The following is a 23,898-nucleotide window of genomic DNA, read 5'->3' on the forward strand; positions in this document are numbered from 1 at the left end:
TATTATTATTATTATTATTATTATTATTATTATTATTATTATTATTGCTCCCATAACTATTCCGTGACCCCTGTGGTAATAGGCAAGGGATGCTCCTTGACCATGATTTTGTCATGTCTCACTCTGGAGAAAGAATAGGATATTGAGCCTACCAAATAATATGCTCAGGATCCACCTTTAACTTTAGAATCATGCCTACAAATCCTGTAGATGTGAGTCTTGGGATAATAACCAATATCCCACATTGTTTCTAAAGTTTTTCTAAAATGTTGTGTGTCTTTCATAATAGTTTGCTGTCCTTCAATACCCATTGATTCCACCGATTCTTCTTTCTCTTTGCAAGTGGTGGTATATTTGGACTTGGGCAATAAATTACCCTTATTACCTTAATCATCCCAAGATTGCTGAATAAGCTTCATTCCATCAAGCAGAAATCACCTCCCCGTTGCTGCTGCTGCCGCTCTTTAAGGCTAGCCGCCGTTTCCAAGGAACAGCGATACGAGTCGATCAATATAAAAGGCATTACAATTGCATGGAGTATCATGTGCAACAGAGTCGTGCATATAGTTTGAGCTCTGATTGAATCTCTGAAGAGTTTACACATCTGATGTGAATTAATACAGTAATAGGATCCTCGGAGGCATTTTCATGGCAAATTGCAAATGCAAATCAGTTTGAGAGACCAGATTCTTGTCATACTTCCTCCTGAAATACATTTCTTGGGCGAGTTCTCATTCTCTATTTTATTCCAGATATTGGAATTGTGCTCAGATGAAGAGTGTTGTGAGGATGAATGTGGTTACACAGAGTGCCTAATCATAGAAATTGGCCAATACGTTGCCCGGGGGATCAGATGCAATAGGAACTTGCTTCACTGAAGGCAGAGAGCTTTTAATCCAAAGAGCCGTCAGCTCCACCGGCTTCTCCAAAAAGTGGAAACAAACTAATAAATACAGGGGCTGGAATTTGACTGATTTTACACATTACATTAACATTTTGGTGCCATATTGCCACCTCCGGATGTTTCTGTTAGCTAGCAATTAGACATGTTAATGGTAACAGCTCAGTTGACCATATTTGCATTCTCCCTAAATAGATTACGAGGGTTGAATGAAAAGTAATGCCTCCACCTTCGTAACTCCTCAACAGAATAGATGGCAGTCCTGGTCTGCGGCAGGTACTGGCTTGTTCAGTAGACTCTCCTCTACACTTCCATTTGGCTGGAAGCCTTAGCATTGAAGGGTTGTGTTGTTAAAGTGCGAAGTATGGAACCCTGCGCAGACGGTCAGTCAGTGCGACTTACGCGACTTACAGCCCGGGCTGTGGCGCAGGCTGGAGAGCAAGCCAGCTACAACCAGCTGCAATGAATCACTCTGGCCAGGAGGTCATGAGTTCGAGGCCAGCTCGGAGTCTATGTTTGTCTTGTCATTGTTCTATGTTAAAAGGCATTGAATGTTTGCCTATATGTGTAATGTGATCCGCCCTGAGTCTCCTTCGGGGTGAGAAGGGTGGAATATAAATGCTATAAATAAATAAATAAATAAATAAATAAATAAATAAATAAATAAATAAAAATAGTCATTGAATTCTTGACCGCAGAAGGTGTCACCCCAAAGGAGATTCATCAGAGAATGCAAGCTGTTTGTGGTGATTGTGTTGATGTGAGTACTGTGTGTCATTGGGCGAATAAGTTTAAATATGTTGAGGTGGGAACATCTGACTTGCGTGACAAACAAAGAGTTGGACGTCCTTTGACAGCAACCACCAAGTTTCACAAGCAAAAGATTGACAGATTGATTCAGGATGATCATCATATCACAAAGAGAGAAATTGCAAGCATAATTGGCATTTAACAAGAACGTGTGGGTCACATTATCACTTTGCTTGGCTATCGGAAGATCTGTGCACGATGGGTCCTGTGAGATGCCGGTTGCGGAAACAGAGTGTCGACTTCTTCAGTGACAGCTTCAGAAAACTTGTTCATCATTGGTAGAAATATATCCAATTGTCTGGTGATTATGTGCGAAAGTGAATGGTGGTAGTTAAAAATCACATTCTAAGGATTATTTCTGCATTTGATTTATTAAAATATTCCTATCGTCCAACTCTTTGTTTGTCACGCAAGTCAGATGTTCCCACCTCAACATCTTTAACCTTACTCACCCAACGACACACAGGACTCACATCAACACAATCACCATAAACAGCTTGCATTCTCGAATGAATCTCCTTTGGGGCGACACCTTCTGCTGTCAAGAATTCAATGCCTGCACATTGCTTAAGTCGCATTGACCGACCATCTGCACAGGTTCCATACTTTGCACTTTAACAACACAACCGTTCAATGCTAAGGCTTCCTGCCAAATGGAACTGTAGAGGAGAGTCTACTGAACAAGCCAGTATCTGCCGCAGACCAGGACTGCTATCTGTTGAATTACGAAGGTGGAAGCATTTCTTTTCATTCAACCCTTGTAAGTTAAATTAGCCTCCCCGCATTAAGTAGTATCTAGAAGTCTCTACTCACAGCCACAACTGTTATTGAGCTGCTTAGGTGGGCAGCAAGCTAGGCTATTTGGGAGCTTAATCCCGACCCGGGCTTCAAACCAATGACTTTTCGGTCAGTAGTGATTTATTGCTTCTGGCTACTAACCAGCTGTGACACAGCCCAGTCCTGTAAATCCAACTTCTGTTTCCCACACCAGTCAGTTTGCCAAACCCATAAGTTCACTTACGAACATGTAACAACCTAGCAGGATTCTTCATTCTATGTATTTTATTCCCCTGCAGTTGTTGCAGAACTCAACAGAGGTGTATGAATGTAGCACACCATCCTTCTAGGTTAATGCTTAACTGTTCTTCTCTCATTTCTACCCTTTTTATATCCACCGTTGCTTTTGTTTTGGGTCACTAATCCAGGCACGCTCTCTTGTTATCGGGGCTTTACAGTTTGCTTTCTAAAAAGACCCTCCAGTTCTTAGCACAGATGTTGCAAGAAAGAAATATTTAAAACGTTCGTTCTGCACATAAACGGAGCCACCGCGGCTGAAGGTGAGCAAAATACCATTCAGATAATGTACCGATCTGCTTCAAAGAGCTTCACCCTTTTTCTTCTTTCTTCTTCTTTTACCCTTCAGTCCCTGCATAGAATTGCTTGGCTCTTAATTGTATTCACTACAAAGGCACGCCGTGGATTCACATGGCCCCAAAGTCCTAATTCTTAACAATTCGCAGGTTTCATATGGTACAGAAGTCCATGATCTAGAGAACATTTTGTACATTGGTTTGGCTTGCTGAGATTGCACATGTTCCTTTCTATTTTGAATAAATGAAAGCACAGATCCTTGTCTTAGAAAAGGGATGGAAAGAAAAGAAAATAAGAGGTAGGAATGAAATAGAGGAAGACGATTGGGTGATCGTGTAGCAGAGGGTTACGGTTCTGGAGACTGTTTGGATGGCCTTGCCAATGGTAACATGTATGTATCTCCTTTGCTAGGGAAATTATAGGTAAACTAGCTGTGCCCAGCCATGCATTGCTGTGGCAAAGTGTGGTGGTATGGGAAATAACATATTGAGGAATTGGTCGTAGTTAGCATATGTTATTTCCTAAAGCTTGTGAATATACAATATTTCTGGTTGTTCCTTTTGTGTGTGTTGGAGACTAGTATGACTGCTGCAATCAGCCAGAATAATTAGCACGTAATAACCTTTCAGCTTCAAAACCTGGCTGCTTACTCCCTGGGGGAATCTTTTGTTGGGAGGTGTTAGCTGGCCCTGATTGTTTCCTCTCTGGAATTACCCTGTTTTCAAAGTGTTGTTCTTTATTTACTGTCCCGATTTTAGATATTATATTGTTCTGTTTTATTATACCACAGTAATTTTATATATATTTATAATTTATATTTTTGCTTAGAACTGGATTATATGAGGCCCCTTCTACACAACTGAATAAAATCCACACTGAACTGATTTATATGGCAGTGTGGACTCAAGATAATCCAGATCATGCCTTGGCCGTTATATAACTGTTATATAACTGTGTGGAAGGGCCTTGAGTCTACACTGCTATATAATCCAGTTCAAATCAGATAATCTGTATTTTATAGGCAGTGTGGAAGAGGCCTAATTGAACCCTGGCTGTCCCTTGGTGCCATTGTGATAAAGGGGGTTGCTAGGAGATGAAGTGGGTGGGGCCTAAAGGGGCAGGGCCTACCCTTCTGACTTGGAGCCAGGGTTGAAAACGGCTCTTCCTCGTCATCTAATTTGGGCTTTATTTTTCTAGGGGTTTTTTTATTGAAAAACAGATTGGATGACTGTCTTTTGTGGCCAAATTTGGTGTGATTTGGTTCAGTAGTTTTGTTGTTTACTCCGTGGGAAAAATGCACATTACATTTTTATATATGTAGATGTTGCACAATTCTCTGAAAGGTAAAAGCTCTTTTGACTAAAAGGTAAAACATCACACATCCCACCTTTAGATGAAGGTGACGTGATATAATCAGATAGACATGTAGAAAAATCACAGAGGCAAAGAGCCAAGTTTGCATTCATCATAGGTGTTGGCTGTCTCTTCAGACATTTGATGGATGTTGACTACCTGTTGAGAAGTTTTAAGTTGTAGCTCACCTTTTGTATCTTGCCATGTTGGAAATAACAACCTTCTCAAGCCTCCACTAGTTACACGTTGCGTGTATAATTCAGATTTCTTACTGTATTGTATATGTGTGTATTTGTATGTAATTTTACCTTAACTCTTTGTTGTGGGAGGCGCTGCAGACCACATGGCCAGATCTGGGATTGTTCGGGACTCGGACTCTATTTTGTACCTTGCCTATGATCAGGCTGTGTTGGAAATAGCAACCTTCTCAAGCCTCCACTAGTTATATGTTGTGTATATAATTCAGATTGCTTACTGTATTGTATATGTGTGTATTTGTATGTTTAATTTACCGTAACTCTTTGTTGTAGGAGGGGCTGCAGATCACATGGCCAGATCTGGGATTGTTTGGGACTCGGACTCCATTTTGTACCTTGCCTATGATCAGGCTGTGTTGGAAATAGCAACCTTCTCAAGCCTCCACTAGTTATATGTTGTATATATAATTCAGATTGCTTACTGTATTGTATATGTGTGTATTTGTATGTAATTTTACTGTAACTCTTTGTTGTGGGAGGCGCTGCAGACCACATGACCCGATCTGGGATTGTTCGGGACTCGGACTCTATTTTGTACCTTGCCTATGATCAGGCTGTGTTGGAAATAGCAACCTTCTCCAGCCTCCACTAGTTATACGTTGCGTGTATAATTCAGATTTCTTACTGTATTGTATATGTGTGTATTGGTATGCAATTTTACCTTAACTCTTTATTGTGGGAGGTGCTGCAGACCACATGGCCAGATCTGGGATTGTTCGGGACTCGGACTCTATTTTGTACCTTGCCTATGATCAGGCTGTGTTGGAAATAGCAACCTTCTCCAGCCTCCACTAGTTATACGTTGCGTGTATAATTCAGATTTCTTACTGTATTGTATATGTGTGTATTGGTATGCAATTTTACCTTAACTCTTTATTGTGGGAGGTGCTGCAGACCACATGGCCAGATCTGGGATTGTTCGGGACTCAGACTCCATTTAAGAAACAGTGCAGTCTGGAAAACTAGAAACAGTATGCTTTTAGACTTTGTAGTTCAGTTTAGACTTCAGTAAGAACTGTATGCTTCAGACAGAACAGTATTCTGTAACAACAACAAAAACAACAATAACAACAACAACAACAACAACTTTATTTTTGTATGCCACCTCCATCTCCCCAACGGGGAGACTCGGAGCAGCTCACAAGGGGCCAAGCTCAATACAAATCACATAACATCATAAAATCAAACAGTTAAAACAACAAGCATCACATTTAAAAACAAATTAAACAGGTCATAGTTTAAAAAACATAATTAAGAGCAGGAAATATAAACAATCATCCACAGCATTAAAAAGTCCAATATGGACATAAATGGGCAAATAAACTGATAAAAAGAGTGTCTATATCAAAATAGAACATACATCAAATAGACAAAGCAGGTAGGGATGATAAACATGGGATGGAAATCGAACTATAATGTGACAGAAGCCATTAGACTCCATTGGACTATGGACTGTTGATTATAAGAAAGATGTTCTGTGTTATCTACACAGAGAAACTACTTCAAATCCTATCTGTAACTGGATTCATAAGCAAAGTACAGTAGAGTCTCACTAATCCAACACTCAATTATCCAACGTTCTGGATTATCCAACGCATTTTTTGTAGTCAATGTTTTCAATATATCATGATATTTTGGTGCTAAATTCGTAAATACAGTAATTACTACACAGTATTAATGTGTAATGAACTACTTTTTCTGTCAAATTTGTTGTATAACATGATGTTTTGGTGCTTAATTTGTAAAATCATAACCTATTTTGATGTTTAATAGGCTTTTTCTTAATCTCTCCTTATTATCCAACATATTCACTTATCCAGCATTCTGCTGGCCCGTTTATGTTGGATAAGTGAGACTCTACTGTACCTATATGCTGAATACATGAAGTTTGTGAGTAAACCAACTATGTTACTTTTAAAGAAGTCTGCTAACAATATATATAATTGTGTTGTTGATGGCTTTCATGGCCAGAATTATTGGGTTGTTGTGCATTTTCTGGGCTGTATGACCATGTTCCAGAAGCATTCTCTCCTGATGGCAGAGATTGTGTATATATATCTATGGCAGAGGTTGTGTATATATATATGATTTCTGCAACTGAGTGTTCTTATGTTTATTAACAGTAGGGTAGTGGAAATGACAACTTCTTCTTCTCATGTACAGGTTGAAAAGGTTGCAAAGCAAATTTATTCTGTGGTTCGGCTCCAAGGTCAATATGGCAACTGCGTCTTACAGAGAGATCTGTTTGTGCAGAAATTCAGGCTCAGGGAAGCCTTTGATATGAAAAATTGGCAAACGGCGATCCATAATCCCCACTCTGGGTTGAACTGAGGAGATGCAGTTAGGCATTTGGAACAAGAACAGGGAACGGAGATCAAGGGACCCTCTCCATTCTGCTACAAGGAAGGTTAAACCAGAGCCGGTTACTCGCCCACCAGCCAGCTGAGCCTCGGGGCTCCTCACTCTCCACATTGAAAACAACAATGCCCTGGAGAAGGCTTCACAATTTCTTGGCTGTCTTTCCACTTGGCTGTGAAACAAACAGGGATTTACAAGGAGAAATGTGAATAAGATAGAATGTGCCAGCCATCAATCACCCTAATCAGCTTGCTTATATTGTATTTGTCTAAATTTCCCTGTAGCTATTTATAACGTTGCAAGGTTACATGATAATATATGCATGCCGGGATGTCAACATTTTTCCTAACCCTTCAAAAAATTAAACAAAAAAGTCTTAATAACTGGGTGGAGAATCCACACTAAACTTTGTTAAATCTCAAAATGCATGTTTCACATATGTGATGGTTTGAATATTGCACCACAACTTTGGATGGAGACTAGTGGTGTGTATTCGGGACTTAGCTTCTCTTGTTTCATGTTCCGGCTTTTAGTGGGGCCCCGTTCCATTTTTGTCTGGGAAGTCAGACATTTGTTTTGTTTTGTCTTCTGAGCTGAAAGATCTGTTTTCTTTTGGCCCAAAGCACCTGGGTTTATGGGTGCAGGCTTTGGGTCTATTCAACCGGGCCTCGCAGGGCCTGCAGCCGAGTGCCGAGTAAGGAGCGTTCCTTACTCAGCACTCAGCTGCAGGCCCTGCGAGGCCCAGGTGTGTAGGCTCAAAGCCTGTACCCGTAGGCCCAGAAACTTTTGGACTCCCCAAAACAAATTAGAAAAACTGTTTAAGTACTGGAGGAGCATAGATACGAGGGTTGAATGAAAAGTAATGCCTCCACCTTCGTAACTCCTCAACAGATGGCAGTCCTGGTCTGCGGCAGGTACTGGCTTGTTCAGTAGACTCTCCTCTACACTTCCATTTGGTGGGAAGCCTTAGCATTGAACGGTTGTGTTGTTAAAGTGCGAAGTATGGAACCTTGCGCAGATGATTCCATTTGGCGGGAAGCCTTAGCATTGAACGGTTGTGTTGTTAGAGTGTGAAGTATGGAACCCTGTGCAGACGGTTCCATTTGGTGGGAAGCCTTAGCATTGAACGGTTGTGTTGTTAAAGTGCGAAGTATGGAACCCTGCGCAGATGGTTCCATTTGGCGGGAAGCCTTAGCATTGAACGGTTGTGTTGTTAGAGTGTGAAGTATGGAACCCTGTGCAGACGGTTCCATTTGGCGGGAAGCCTTAGCATTGAACGGTTGTGTTGTTAAAGTGTGAAGTATGGAACCCTGCGCAGATGGTTCCATTTGGCGGGAAGCCTTAGCATTGAACGGTTGTGTTGTTAAAGTGTGAAGTATGGAACCCTGCGCAGATGGTTCCATTTGGCGGGAAGCCTTAGCATTGAACGGTTGTGTTGTTAAAGTGTGAAGTATGGAACCCTGTGCAGACGGTTCCATTTGGCGGGAAGCCTTAGCATTGAACGGTTGTGTTGTTAAAGTGTGAAGTATGGAACCCTGCAGAGATGGTTCCATTTGGTGGGAAGCCTTAGCATTGAACAGTTGTGTTATATGGACGGTTGTGCAAAGTATGGAACGCTGTGCAGATGGTCAGTCAATGCGACTTAAGCAACGTGCAGTCACTGAATTCTTGACAGCAGAAGGTGTTGCCCCAAAGGAGATTCATCAGAGAATGCAAACTGTTTATGGTGATTGTGATGATGTGAGTCCTGTGTGTTGTTGAGTAAGTTTAAAGATGTTGAGGTGGGAACATCTGACTTGCGTGACAAACAAAGAGTTGGACGTCCTGTGACAGCAACCACCAAGTTTCACAAGCAAAAGGTGGACAGATTGATTCAGGACGATCGTCGTATCACTCAGAGAGAAATTTCAAGCATAATCGGCATTTCACAAAAATGTGTGGGTCACATTATTGCTTTGCTTGTCTATCGGAAGATCTGAGCATGATGGGTATTGTGAGACGCTGGTTGCAGAAACAGAGTGTCGACTTCTCTCGTGATGGTTTCAGAAAACTGGTTCATCGTTGGCATGTATCCAATTGTCTGGTGATTATGTGGAAAAGTGAATAGTGGTAGTTAAAGAGCACGTTCGAAGGATTATTTCTGCGTTTGATTTATTGAAATACATTATTCCCATCCAAACTCAAGTAACGAAGGTGGAGGCATTACTTTTTATTCAACCCTTGTATATAGGTTGAAACGTATCCAGATAGTGTTACAAACAGGGAAAGGCGTGCATACAACCTGGACATCACACCTTGAATAATGTGTCGAGCTTCCTGCTGATGAGCTGAATTTAATAGTGCTAATACTGCGTTGCAGAGCAGTGGAGAAAAACCTTGCCTTCCTTGTTGATTTCTCACAAAAGCATCTGTTCGTTGCAGAAGCTGTGAGGACGTTTTGGCACCTCTGAAGCAGCCAAGATGTTGAGGAATACGGTTTGAAAAACTGCGTTTCCTGAAGGTGTTTTGTACATTTTTTTTAACAAAAGGAAACAGAGCAACTCAAAGCACCACATCGCCTTTCTGCTGAGAGCTGGTGTAAAATCCTGAGCTACAAATCAAGATGTTCCCAATTCTCTCTCCAGCCTCGGTTTGCCCTCTGCGTTAATGAGAGACAATAATAGTGACCTGCTTTGTAATGTTGTTGCGGAGACACACAACAGTGTAACAGAAAGAATTGACCACCTGGCAGTAATACATTTATGTGTCTATTAATTACATAAGCTGTAGATCCAAATCTCACAATACAGCCTCCACCATATGAAACAATCTTCCCACGGACCAGATTCTGGCTCTACTACCAAATACATTTGTCTCCATCCACGTCTTTCAAAGAGTGATGACCAGATTTCATGTCTGAGAACAGATGGAAATAGAGATGTTGGAGTGTTCTGGATCTCTCTGTGTGCCGGTCGGGATATTTTGCGTTTTTCTATATATGTTTTATATATACTTTTGGGGATAAATATATATAAAAAAATCATACCTGCCCCTGCCACTCCAACAAGAAATCGTTCTGCCTTGAAAGCCTAATTGATGACATTGTGGTTGTTGGAGAAAGAATGACCTAAATCCAATTGCTAGCCCAAATACTGAATATATTTAGTGACTAGCTTGGGGATCCGGCGGTTCCCGGGGTTATTAGACAAAGGCATTTTTGTTTTGGGTTGTTAGGTAATATCTGTAACACTCCTGGGCGGCGCGAACACTGGGAACCAAGACAGAAGCCAATAACAATATAATATCTTTATTAAAGCAAATAAAGTTCCAAATGGAAATAAGCAGTAAAGTAAAAGTAGCAATTGACCTTCCAGAAAAGATCAATTTTAGTCCAATAAAATAAAGTCTTATGTCCAGTATTAGAGTTCAAAATCCAAAAACCGAAACACACTCAAACTCCGTCTGAGTTTTGAGTGGGGAAAGGAGCAGGGAGCAAGTAAAGTCCTTTAGAATAGATATCCAAATCCGGATTGCAGGGCAAGGCAAAACTAGATGTTCAGGAGCTGAAATGCAGTCCCAACGTGGCAAGAAGGTAAACCAACACCAGGTCTACTCCAGAGTAAGCACACCGTCAGGGCGCTTGGAAAACAGGAACAAGAGACGACGATGCTTCCCAGTCAGAAGTTAAGTTGACACCACACAGAAGATTCTCAGCACAAGACTTTTAATGAAGTTCATAGCTCCCCCAAACAGGTGCTTGAATCCCTAATTCTTCCCAAGAGAACTGGGTTTAGCCACAATCGCCTCGCTCTGCTAATCTGACACTTCTTAAGCTTTGCCTTTGAGAGCGGTCTGTTTTCAAAAACGCCCTTCGATCAAACAGTAATTCCTCCGGAGATCCGGGGAGAGCCAGCACCGTTTCGAGGGCATCCTTAATTGGCTCTGGCACAGAAATGTCAACAGGAGACATCTGGAAAGGAATTGAATCTTACTCACTTGGGAAAAAACCCAAATCCTCTTCAGTTTGGTCAGCAATAGCTGCAGGGTCAGGGGCCAAAGGTGCCTGAGACATCACAATATCACTGAAATTTGGTCCAGATCTGTTGTTGGCTGGGTTCAGTACTGTCTGGGCAAGGGTGAACTACAACTCCCAGATTCCCAGGGCAATCACCCCCAAACCCTGCTAGTATTTGCAGTTGGCCATGTTGGGTTTGTGAGGGCACGAGTGGCGCCATCTATATGTTGAACTGTAAGTTGCAAGATTTGAATTGTTGCATCATGCCTGATTTTGCCTTTTTACCCTGTAAATGTAGTTGAATTGATTGGTTATTTATAGCTGCCAATCAATGTTGTTTGCACCAGTTATATTGCTCCCTCAGCTCAATTGTTTGGCTCCACCTCTTCCTGGAGTAGGACAGTGTTTCCTTTTTTCATTCCACCATCAAGCTTTCTATCAGATGGACGTGAGAGAGAGACTTGGCTCTAAAAGCCCTTGATTAAGTTACCTATCAGCACCAATTCTGAGGTTCTTACCCTTGAGACTTATGCTTCATGTTCAGACCAACCTGGACGACATTGAGAAGTCTCAAGTGCCTTCAAATCGGTTCTTTGGCACCAGAGGAAGGCTCTGTGTCTTCAAACATAGACCATTTGGACCAAGGTTGAGGATTGCTTCGGCACTCTCTGCCATTGAGAAAGAGGGACCTGGAAAAGCTTCTCAGCTGCAAAGCTCCTCGGACCCAAGACAACCAGAGGCTGTAATGTATATTTTCCTTTACCCCTTTGAAACTTCCAGTTTATTGCCTTAAAGAGATAACTTTTTGTAAACAAGATGGCCATGTTGTGTCTGTGTGCCACATACACACATACACATTTTCCACTTTTATTATGTGTATAGATTTGCAATTGTTTATATTGCTGAAATACCCCTTGTGTTGTGTTGTGTTGTGTGAGTGTGTGTGCATTTAGCTAAAAATATGTGAGAATTTAATTAGAGGCTTGCATTTTATTGGCAAGTGCAGAATTGAGGCAAGCCTGTTAATTCCATTCTGTTATTTTGGCCATTGATATTTTGAACCTGTCTGATGGAGTGAATCGAAACTGGATTTTAAATTTTTGTGGTTGGTTTAGTAGGATTGCATGGTTTGTTTGTTTGTTTGGTTTTTTTTTTTGTTTTTTTTATGTTTAATTCTGTTGTATGGTTTTTTTCTCTTTTTTGGCAATTGTATATTTTGCCTTATGTTGGAAACTGCCCAACATATTATTATTATTATTATTATTATTATTATTGACACAAAGACATAATATGACACAGCAAACGAGATATATATGCTGGATTTTGTATCACAAAATCACAAGTTGAACACTTTCCAAGTGTTTAGGACTGTGTGATATATTATTATTATTATTGTTATTATTATTATTATTATTATTGACACAAAGACATAGTATGACACAGCAAACGAGATATATATGCTGGATTTTGTATCACAAAATCACAAGTTGAACACTTTCCAAGTGTTTAGGACTGTGTGATATATTATTATTGTTATTATTATTATTGACACAAAGACATAGTATGACACAGCAAATGAGATATATATGCTGGATTTTGTATCACAAAATCACAAGTTGAACACTTTCCAAGTGTTTAGAACTGTGTGATGTTTATTATTATTATTATTATTATTATTATTATTATTATTATTATTGACACAAAGACATAGTATGACACAGCAAACGAGATCTATATGCTGGATTTCGTATTACAAAATCACAAGTTGAACACTTTCCAAGCGTTTAGGACTGTGTGATGTATTTTCGGATGATGCGCACAGATCCCAGTAGGGTGGCCTTTTGCAGTTGGCAGATCGTGATTTTGTCAATGTCTGTTGTTTCCAAATGCTGGCTGAGATCTTTTGGCACGGCACCCAGTGTTTCGATCACCATATTATTATTATTATTATTATTATTATTATTGAAACAAAGACATAGTATGACACAGCAAACGAGATATATATGCTGGATTTCATATTGCAAAATCACAAGTTGAACACTTTCCAAGCGTTTAGGACTGTGTGATGTATTTTCGGATGATGCGCACAGATCCCAGTAGGGTGGCCTTTTGCAGTTGGCAGATCGTGATTTTGTCAATGTCTGATGTTTCCAAATGCCGTCTGAGATCTTTTGGCACGGCACCCAATGTTTCAATCACCATATTATTATTATTATTATTATTATTATTATTATTATTATTATTATTATTATTATTATTGACACAAAGACATAGTATGACGAGATATATATTCTGGATTTCATATTGCAAAATCACAAGTTGAACACTTTCCAAGCGTTTAGGACTGTGTCATGTATTTTCGGATGATGATGATGATAATGATGATGATGATGATTGGATTTAAGCCAATGCAAACCCTAGCTCTGCATAGCTACAGGATGTGATAAAACCAAGGCCTTTTGGATAGCGGATATGTAACAAAAAGCGCTTTTCCTCCAGACCACACTTTTCATTTGACACAACTTGCTTAAACACATTGAAGTGTAAAGCAAGACCTGTAATAGGAGCCCAGCGCAGATAAATGACTGTTGCACTCACTCCAAAGTGTGGTTCTAACTGCACACCTCCGCCTGCAAACCTTCCCATTATTTCTTCCTTGGAAAAGGAACATATGGGCCGCTCTCCTCGACAGGACATATTTTGCTCATTGTCAGGATGCAGCTACCTGTGGGAAGGAGCACAGCAGCTGTTTGCCATTACATTGCAGTGCGGTTTAGAGCCGGAAATGAAAAAACAGCCTCGGTGGAACACGCTAAAGTGGTTCTTGCAGCCCACCGATGGCTCTTTAAGACGAAAGCTTAGCATCTAAAGAGTCTGAACCTGTGATGTAATTTCTGGAGAGTGTCAGAGAAACTGCATTTAACTTCTGTCTCAAAAGGAGAGGAGGGCGAAGCAGGAGAGAAGCATCAGACTAGTAGGAGTCTGAAGCACATTTCTGAAGTGTGGAAGGGTTCACAAGGAGCCAATCCTCCAGCTTTGAAATCACACTTATTTTGCGACAAAAACCTTCAGCTGCAGGGACCAGCCTGCCCTGTGGGATGTGCAAGTGATCACGATGAACATCCCTTCTTCTTTGCTTTCTATTATGGTTTTGTATTATAGATGCCTGATTCGTGGTTCTATTGTGCTATATTTATTTTGTGGCTATACTCTATTCATTGGTTTTGAGATCTTAAAACAGTCATGACAATGTGTTGTCTGGAATCACTGGGTTGCTGTGAGTTTTCCAGGCTGTCTGGCCATGTTAATGTTTATTCTCATTTGTACGTGGTTTTTGTTGGTGTTGTGTTTTATGTTTCTTATTTAATTTGCCTGGTCTGTTGATTCATGTAAGCCGCCCCGAGTCTCTTCTTCTCCTTACCAGCTTTTCCTTCAATTTTGTCAAGGAACTTTCCATGCAATGTTTTGTTGTGCCAGCTGTCAGCTCTAGTTTGTAGTGCGGGTTTCTTGTGCTGGTTTTTTGTCTGCTGTGCTTATTATTATTATTTTATTATGACACAGCAAACAAGATAGATATGCTGGATTTCATATCACAAAATCACAAGTCGAACACTTCCCAAGTGTCTAGGACTGTGTGATGTATTTTCGGATGATGCGCGCAGATCCCAGCAGGGTGGCCTATTATTATTATTATTATTATTATTATTATTATTATTATTATTATTATTATTATTGTTATTATATTCCTGAAGCATTTTCTACTGACATTTTGCCCACATCTATGGCAGGCATCCTCAGAAGCTATGGCTACCAGTATTTTTTTAAAAAACTCTAAAATCAAGACAGTAAATAACAGGGGAATTCCAGACAAGAAACAATCAGGGCTAGTTATCAACCCCCAACAAAGAATTCCCCCAGGCAGGGAGCAGCCAGCCTTTGAAGCTGCAAAGCTATTCAGTGCTAATCAAGGTGGTCAATTGCAACATTCACACTTGCCTCAAACAGACAAGAGTTCTTTCTCCCACCTTGAACCTTCCACAGATATATAAACCCCACTTTCCTAGTTTCCAACAGACCTCGGCTTATACTCGGGTGAGGGTCCTGATTGGCTTATATTTGGGTCAGCTTATACTTGAGAATATATGGTACATTTATGATTTTTCTCTATTATTATTGGTATTATTACATTTATTTTATTCTATATTTATTATTATTAATAATAATAATACATTTATTATTTCACTCTGATATTATTATTATTATTACATGTATTATTTTACTCTATTATTATTAAAAGGATTCATAAGCACATTTACATTGAAGAAGATGAAAATAATGATTGGATCAGAGTTGGACAGCCTTATCTTAAATCTGAGCTTTATGTAAATATTCAAAAACATTTAACCAACTGATGCCTCAATTAATGTAATTTTATTGGTTTCTATTTTTATTCCTGAAATTTACCACTCTCGGCTTATACTGTGGTCAATATTTCCCAGGTTTTTTTTGTGGTAAAATTAGGTCCCTCGGCTTATATTCGGGTCAGCTTATACTTGAGTATATACGATATTGTTCATTTACCACGTTCCCTCCGATTCAGTGACTCTACTCTTATTAGGATAAGCAACTAGACTTTGCCTGGACAGCTTTCTTTTGGGTTGAGCGATTATATTTTTTGTCTCAGACTCAAAGGTATCTTAATATGTCTCATTAACACTCCTATTACTGAGAGATTAAATAATCCATTGTGTTTTCGGTGTAAAACTGCCTCCCTGTGTTAAATTACCACTTTCTGATGTCTCCTAATTAGTTTTTCTACTACCTCCTGCCCTAAATGCCCTCCGCGGCATTGTAATTCTGCTTCTCCTTTACAACATCCCACTTTGCACAATCCCGTCCTCCACCCCACTGTCACATCCAACCAGGCACCATCGTGATGAATTAATTATCAAAACTGTTCTACCAGAAACCTGTCATCATTTATGTAACCTCTTTTAAATTTCAGATCTTTAAATTTCAGATATTAGTGTTGAATGAGCTACTCTTTCCCCAAGATGCCATTCTTCCTGTCTGGACTTTCCATTCATCTTTTTTTAAGGACCAAAAGCAAGGGAAACCAACATTTTTTGAAAGACTTAGATTTATGATTATCATTACTTTACAGTTTTCGGTGAGAAAAACTATAATGGACAGTGCAGGGGTTTTTCCTGTTTATACCTGTCATAAATTATTAGGAAAGTTATCAGAAATCCTTGAAAACTGAGTTCAGAAATCGGTATATCAATGAAGAAAACAGTATAAAAGACGTGAGATAAGAGCTGTCAAATTCGACTGTGTTGAATAACTTCAGTGACGTGGAATAAGGCATTGGCATTTATCTCCCAAAATCCTGCGTCATGAAATTGGCATGATAATTTTTTACAATTAATTTAATCTGTAGTGGTGTGCATTTGTATGGAATCGCTGTCCGTTTTGTTTAGTTTCATTCGTTTTGTAGCAGTTTTGTATTTGTCCCCGTTTCTGAAAACGGGGCGCCTATACGAATATGTATGTGAATGCTGTAATCCGCTCTGAGTCTCCAAGGGGAGAAGAGCGGAATATAAATAAAGTGTATTATTATTATTATTATTATTATTATTATTATTATTATTATTATTATTATTATTATTGCACAGCAAACAAGATAGATATGCTGGATTTCGTATCACAAAATCACAAGTCGAACACTTCCCAAGCGTTTAGGAATGTGTGATTATTATTATTATTATTATTATTATTATTATTATTATTATTATTATTATTATTGTATGACACAGCAAACAAGATAGATGTGCTGGATTTCGTATCACAAAATCACAAGTCGAACACTTCCCAAGTGTCTAGGACTGTGTGATGTATTTTCGGATGATGCACACAGATCCCAGTAGGGTGGCCTTTTGCAGTTGGCAGATCATAATTTTGTCAATGTCTATTGTTTCCAAATGCCGGCTGAGGTCTTTTGGCATGGCACCCAGTGTGCCCATCACCACCGGGACCACCTGCACTGGTTTCTGCCAGAGTCTTTGAAGTTCAAACTTGAGGTCCTGATAGCGGCTGAGTTTTTCCTCTTGTTTTACGTCAATGCGACTGTCACCTGGGATGGCGACATCAATGATCCAAACCTTTTTCTTTTCCACAACTGTGATGTCTGGTGTGTTGTGTTCCAGAATTTTGTCAGTCTGAATTCGGAAGTCCCACAGTATCTTTGCGTGCTCATTTTCCAATACTTTTGCAGGTTTGTGATCCCACCAGTTCGTTGCTGCTGGGAGGTGGTCCTTGAGGCATAAGTTCCAATGGATCATTTGGGCCACATAGTTGTGCCTCTGTTTGTAGTCAGTCTGTGCGGTTTTCTTACAGCAGCTGAGGATATGATCAATGGTTTCGTCAGTTTCCTTGCACAGTCTGCATTTTGGGTCATCAGCTGATTTTTCGATCTTGGCCTCGATTGCCTTTGTCCTGATGGCTTGCTCCTGGGCTGCAAGGATCAGGCCGTCTGTCTCCTTCTTCAGGGTCCCATTCGTGAGCCAGAGCCAGGTCTTCTCCTTGTCAGCTTTTCCATGTTATATTAACCATGTTAATTCAACTTCATCAGATAAACAGACATTGCCTGAAAAGTATGTTTAAATACATATTTTGTGGTTGATGGTCCTTGGCTTTGGAAATTGGGCAGCTTTCACCGTTCCCTTGTGTATGAGGGTTGAATGAAAAGTAATGCCTCCACCTTCGTAACTCCTCAACAGATGGGAGTATTGGTATGCGGCAGGTACTGGCTTGTTCAGTAGACTCTCCTCTACAGTTCCATTTGGCAGGAAGCCTTGGCATTGAACGGTTGTGTTGTTAAAGTGCGAAGTATGGAACCTGCGCAGACGGTCGGTCAATGTGACTTAAGCAACATGCAGTCATTGAATTATTGACAGCAGAAGGTGTCAATCCAAAGGAGATTTATCAGGGAATGCAAGCTGTTTATGGTGATTGTGTTGATGTGAGTCTTGTGCATCATTGGGCGAGTAAGTTTAAAGATATTGAGGTGGGAACATCTGATTTGCATGACAAACAAAGAGTTGGGCGTCCTGTGACAGCAACCACCGAGTTTCACAAGCAAAAGGTTGACAGATTGATTCAGGATGATCGTTGTATCACTCAGAGAGAAATTTCAAGCATAATCGGAATTCACAAGAACGTGTGGGTCACATTATTGCTTTGTTTGTCTATCGGAAGATCTGTGCACGATGGAAACTGTGCGGAAACAGAGTGTCGACTTCTTCCGTGACAGCTTCAGAAAACTTGTTCATCGTTGGCAGAAATGTATCCAATTGTCTGGTGATTGTGTGGAAAAGTGAATATTGGTAGTTACAGAGCCATTCTAAGGATTATTTCTGTGTTTGATTTACTAAAATATTCCCATCCAAACCCAAGTAACGAAGGTGGAGGCATTACTTTTCATTCAACCCTCGTACAAGACAAAGATTGAGTTCAAGAATAATTCCACAGTTGGGATTTTTTTAAAGCTTTAGCCCATAAAATCCACGGGTTATCTCCCTGGAGTATCAATACATACACACACCTTGGATATTACCCGGTGAGTATCTCAGCTAAGCTAGTTGAGATACTCCCCGGGTATCCATCTATTGGAAAGCTATAGTTAATACAGGAAAGAGAGATGAAAAGAAACCTTCATATTCAGCCAAACAGCTTGAAGCAAGGTGTCAGGCTCCTGCTGAGGCAAGGGTTGAATTGGTTTTTACATTCAACGCCACGGATAACATTCCATTGACACGCAGGTAATTTTGCAATCTGACCCATGTATCTGTCAAAATACCTAACCTGAGAGCTGCATCTTGAGAAAATAAAAATAATTTTCCAAATTGTCTAGCCTTCTTTCATTCTGTCTTTTTTCTCAGCAAATAGTCCCCATCTCAACACAAACGCTCACATCTTTCCTTCTCTTGCCCATTACTTACTTTCAGATGGCTTCTTCTTCTTCCCACTCTATATATCCTTCGGCTCATTTTCTTCTGTGAGCTCAAAGAGAACCATCTCCCATTGCCACCATTGCCTTTTACACTGTAATGGGTGTAAAATGTCAGCTGGGATTGTATTTGTGTTTGACCCATATCAGTTATAGGCCAGGCATTTCATGTCTCACGGTGGAACAGATTTCTCCAGTGGCAAGGGAAATGCTAAGGGCAAAAACAATCAAATAGAAACATTCAACATGGATTCAATGGGGTGGTCCTGCTAAGAATGTAAGAAGAGTAAGGCTGGATCAGACCTCAGGCTTTTTTGTTCCAGCAATTTGATTCAGTATAGCCAATCAGTATGTCTATAGCAGGGGTCCTCAAACTTTTTAAGTGGAGGGCCGATTCACAGTCCCTCAGACTGTTGGGGGGCCGGACTATGAAACAGTCCAAAATTAGGTTTGTTGTTGTTGAGTGCCTTCAAGTCATTTCAGACTTAGGTCAACCCTAAGTCTAAAGTTTAGGACAGGGGCCAGGTAAATGAGGCCTTAATTTGGGGACCCTGATCTAGATGATCTCAAGACCATAGGTAAGCAATGAGACCTCCAAAAACCATCTAGATGGTCTCATAAGACCATCAGTAAGGAAAGGGACCTTCAAAGACCATCTAGATGATCTCATAAGGCCATCAGAAGATCATAGATAAGGAAAGGGACCTCAAAGACCATCGAGATGGTTTCATAAGACCATAGGTAAGGAAAGAGGCCCCCATAGGCCATCAAGACAATGTCATAAAACCATACGTTAGTAAAGGGACCCTCAAAGGCCATTTAGATGATCTCATAAGACCACAGGTAAGCAAAGAGACCTCCAAAGACCAGGTAGACTTAGGTCAACCCTAAGTCTAAAATTTAGGACAGGGGCCAGGTCAATGACCTTGGAGGGCTGCATCCGGCCCCTGGGCCTTAGTTTGGGGACCCCTGGTCTATAGGAAGTCTGCTTGCTAAGATGTGGCAACTACTCCCTGTGTTGTAACTCAGCCGTCACGGCCTTTTTTTCAGCTGGAGTTAGAGTTTGATTCAGAGTCTGACTCGGATTTTGGGCCCATCCAGGACTTGGATCAAAGCCCAATGCCTTTGCAGGTGCCTGAAGTTGTAGAGCCAGGGAATCTGCTAATTGGCGAGCATTCCGATCCTCAGTCAAGGTTGGTTTTGCCAGATGTTGTTGACGCAGGGGAGGATACTGCTTTTAATCAGAGGGAATCTTTTGCGAAGGAAAGGAGGCAATGGGAGGGTGTGAGACGGAGTCGAAGGTTGGCTCTCAGGCACATCAATGACTACTTTCCTATATGAAGTTCTGCTTGTCCCAACTCTCATTGACTTGTAGTCTTGAGAACTCTAAAAAGGTGCCTCTTTCCCTGCTCTGGTTGCGGTGTCAACTTTGCCCTCCTTGGGAAAAGACTCCATGTTCCAGTATCTTGTTCTTTGCCTTGTACTCTGCCTTGTTTCCGTGCCTGGTTTCAGGATTTCCACGTCATGTTTGTGCCTTGTGACTCTCGAGTAAACCTTGCCTTGCTAACCTCGATTTCATGATTCCTTAGCGGCCGCTTCCCACGTGGATTACAGTTTGTGGATTTGCAGCATCTTATTCCTGTTCCTTGCAACTTTTGGCTGACTCTGTTTGGACGGCATTTATGGACTAACTTTGTCTTCTTGTTGGAACTAACGAGTTCTATTTGTGGATTACAATTGAGAGACTTTACTGGACTTGATTTGAACAGTTAAAAACTTTATACTATGGACTATTCTTTATATTGACTTTATACACTACCTGTTTGCATATGTATGTATGTATGTGTGTGTGTGTGTGTGTGTGTGTGTGTGTGTGTGTATTCCTCAATAAACTGCTTCGCTTGTGATACTGGCTCCAGTGTGGTTTTCAGGGTGCCCTCGCAGCCTTGAGGTGTAACACCCTGGTGCCTGTCATCATCATATTTTAACATTGTGAGAAGCTGTAACTGTATTTCAGGAGATATGCAGCAAGTGAGCATCTTCACAAATTGGGAAGATGCCAACTCAAATTTCTTGTCCATTGAAATCTATCTGGACTCAGATGAGGAGGAGGCTACAGTTCTTGATAATGGATGGAAATCTGAGACCCTCTCAGATTTCTTCTTTTGCCTTGACCTTGGACTGGCTACATTTTTTACTATTCTGTTCACTCTGGCTCATGTATCTCAATGTCTGATCTGCTAACACAAACACAAACAAAGGCAAAGGCTTCTCCTTTCATTTCCGGCTTCTGGAGGCGGTGCTCATCTCTGGCTCTGGGGAGGTGCTATTACAACATTCACATGCATAGGCAAACATTCAATGCATTTACACTCACACATACAATGAGGACACACAAACACAAACAAAGGCAAAGGCTTCTCCTTTCATTTCTGGCTTCTGGAGGCGGTGCTCATATCTGGCTCCGGGGAGGTGTTATTACAGCATTCACATGCATAGGCAAACATTTATTTATTTATTTTATTTACAGTATTTATATTCCGCCCTTCTCACCCCGAAGGGGACTCAGGGCGGATCACATTATAACACACATAGGGCAAACATTCAACGCCCATAAACACATCAAACAGAGACTGAGAGACACACGCAGAGGCAAGTTAACCTTCTTCTGAGGGGATGTTCGATTCTGGCCACAGGGGGGAGCAGCTGCTTCATCATCCACACTGACGGCACTTCCTCATTCCAGGTCGTAAATTAGTTAATCTTGCCTCCCCACTTATAAGTGGTACCTTATCTCCTACTTGATAGATGCAACTATCTTTCGGGTTGCTAGGTCAGCAACGAGCAGGGGCTATTTGTTATTTTTAATTGACGGGTGCTCACCCCGCCACGGGCTGGCTCGAACTCATGACCTCATGGTCAGAGAGATTTAAGGCAGCTGCTCAACAGCTGCGCCACAGCCCGGCCCCATTCAATGCCTTTACACTCACATATACAATGAGGACACACAAACACAAACAAAAGCAAAGGCTTCTCCTTTCATTTCCGGCTTCTGGAGGCGGTGCTCATATCTGGCTCCAAGAAGGTGCTATTACAGCATTCACATGCATAGGCAAACATTCAATACCTTTACACTCACACATACAATCAGACACACAAACACAAACAAAGGCAAAGGCTTCTCCTTTCATTTCCAGCTTCTAGAGGAAGTGCTCATCTCTGGCTCCGGGGAGGTGCTTTTTCTCCATTTTCAAGACGCAGAGCCTGTGTTGTCACCTACTGATCATGTGGCCGGCAAGATTACTTGGTCTCTTTGCCTTTTCCTGCCAAAGCGGTACCTATTTACCTACTCACGTTTGCATGTTTTCGAACTGCTAGGTTTGCAGGAGCTAGGGCTGACAGATGGGAGCTCACCAGTCTTAGAGATTCAAACTGCCAAACTTCCGGTCAGCAGTTCAACAGCACAAGGGGTTAACTGATTGTGCCACCACAGTCTTAAAGGGACTTTAAGAGCTATTCAATTTTTAAACCACTTTTTACCATTTTCAAATATGGCAGGACCTAACCATTTTGACTAAGAGCAATGAATGAAAAGATGTAAAACATACCAAAAAAAATCCAAACCACAGCACTGTAAGGTCTGGAAATAATGGGTTGTTGTGCATTTTCCGGGCTGCGTGGCCGTGTTCCAGAAGCATTCTCTCCTGTCGTTTTGCCCACATCTATGGCAGGAATCCAGATCCCTCATCGGCTGGGTGCAGGGCTCTCTGGTTAAGGGTGAACTACAACTCCCTACATCCAGAGTTGTAGTCTACCCTGGACATCATTCCACAGGCATATAAACCACACTTGCCTAGTTTCCAAGACCTCACAACCTCTGAGGATGCCTGCCATAGATGTGGGTGAAACGTCAGGAGAGAATGCTTCTGGAACGTGGCCATGCAGCCCGAAAAATGCACAACAACCCAGTGATTCCAGCCATGAAAGCCTTCGACAACACTCTGGAGATAATTTTAGGTATTGTGCCAGGTAAATTCAGAAACTTTCAACTTTAACGCATCTGCTGACACCATACAGTTATTTAGTGCTTCATTAGAAAAAATTAGCAACTGTGGCTTTGAAAGTAATATATTTGAAGGGATTTCATGCGAATGAGCTTCACAAGTTTGCAGAGAATTCATCACGCTTTACTCTTTATTAACAGTTCATTTTTTATAGTAGGATGATTTCAACAATCATCACTGACTTCCCAGTCAATGCTATTTAGTTTATGCAAATAATTTGCATAAAGTACTCCGTTTTTAATTATTTTGTGCTTTTTTTTTTGGTAAGCTTTACAATGGCGTTTCTAATTGAGGTTGTGTGGCCAGGCATGGATGCGAATGGCTGCTTAATCAGTTTGCTCCCATTTCCGATCACGAAATACAACTTGCGATTGATAGAAAAGCATCAATTCTGTTCCAATGTATTTTTATATGTGTGCTGGATATGGAGAGAGAAAAATCTTATTTCCAAACTGCTGAGATTTAGGAGACAATGGCTACTGAAGGCTCTAACATCACATTGGTCACAGCGGAGAAGAAGGCTGAAGGAGATAAGGGCAGAGATAATAAAAATCTACAAGGTTCATGATTTAGTTTAGCAAATACTCAACGCTAAGCTAAACATAATAACTCATCAGCTTGCCAGAGCTGAAAACACTGCTAATGAGGCATTAAATCTGACTATAATGAATGAAAAGAATTGGAAGAGAGAAGCACGGGATTGTAATTAAGTAAATGCAAAATAAGTTGAACGGAACATGGCGAGAAAAGACATAACATTTAACAGGAAATAGGAACCTCAC

The sequence above is a fragment of the Anolis carolinensis genome, unplaced genomic scaffold, assembly GCF_035594765.1.
Source record: "Anolis carolinensis isolate JA03-04 unplaced genomic scaffold, rAnoCar3.1.pri scaffold_12, whole genome shotgun sequence".
In the NCBI taxonomy this organism is placed as follows: domain Eukaryota; kingdom Metazoa; phylum Chordata; class Lepidosauria; order Squamata; family Dactyloidae; genus Anolis; species Anolis carolinensis.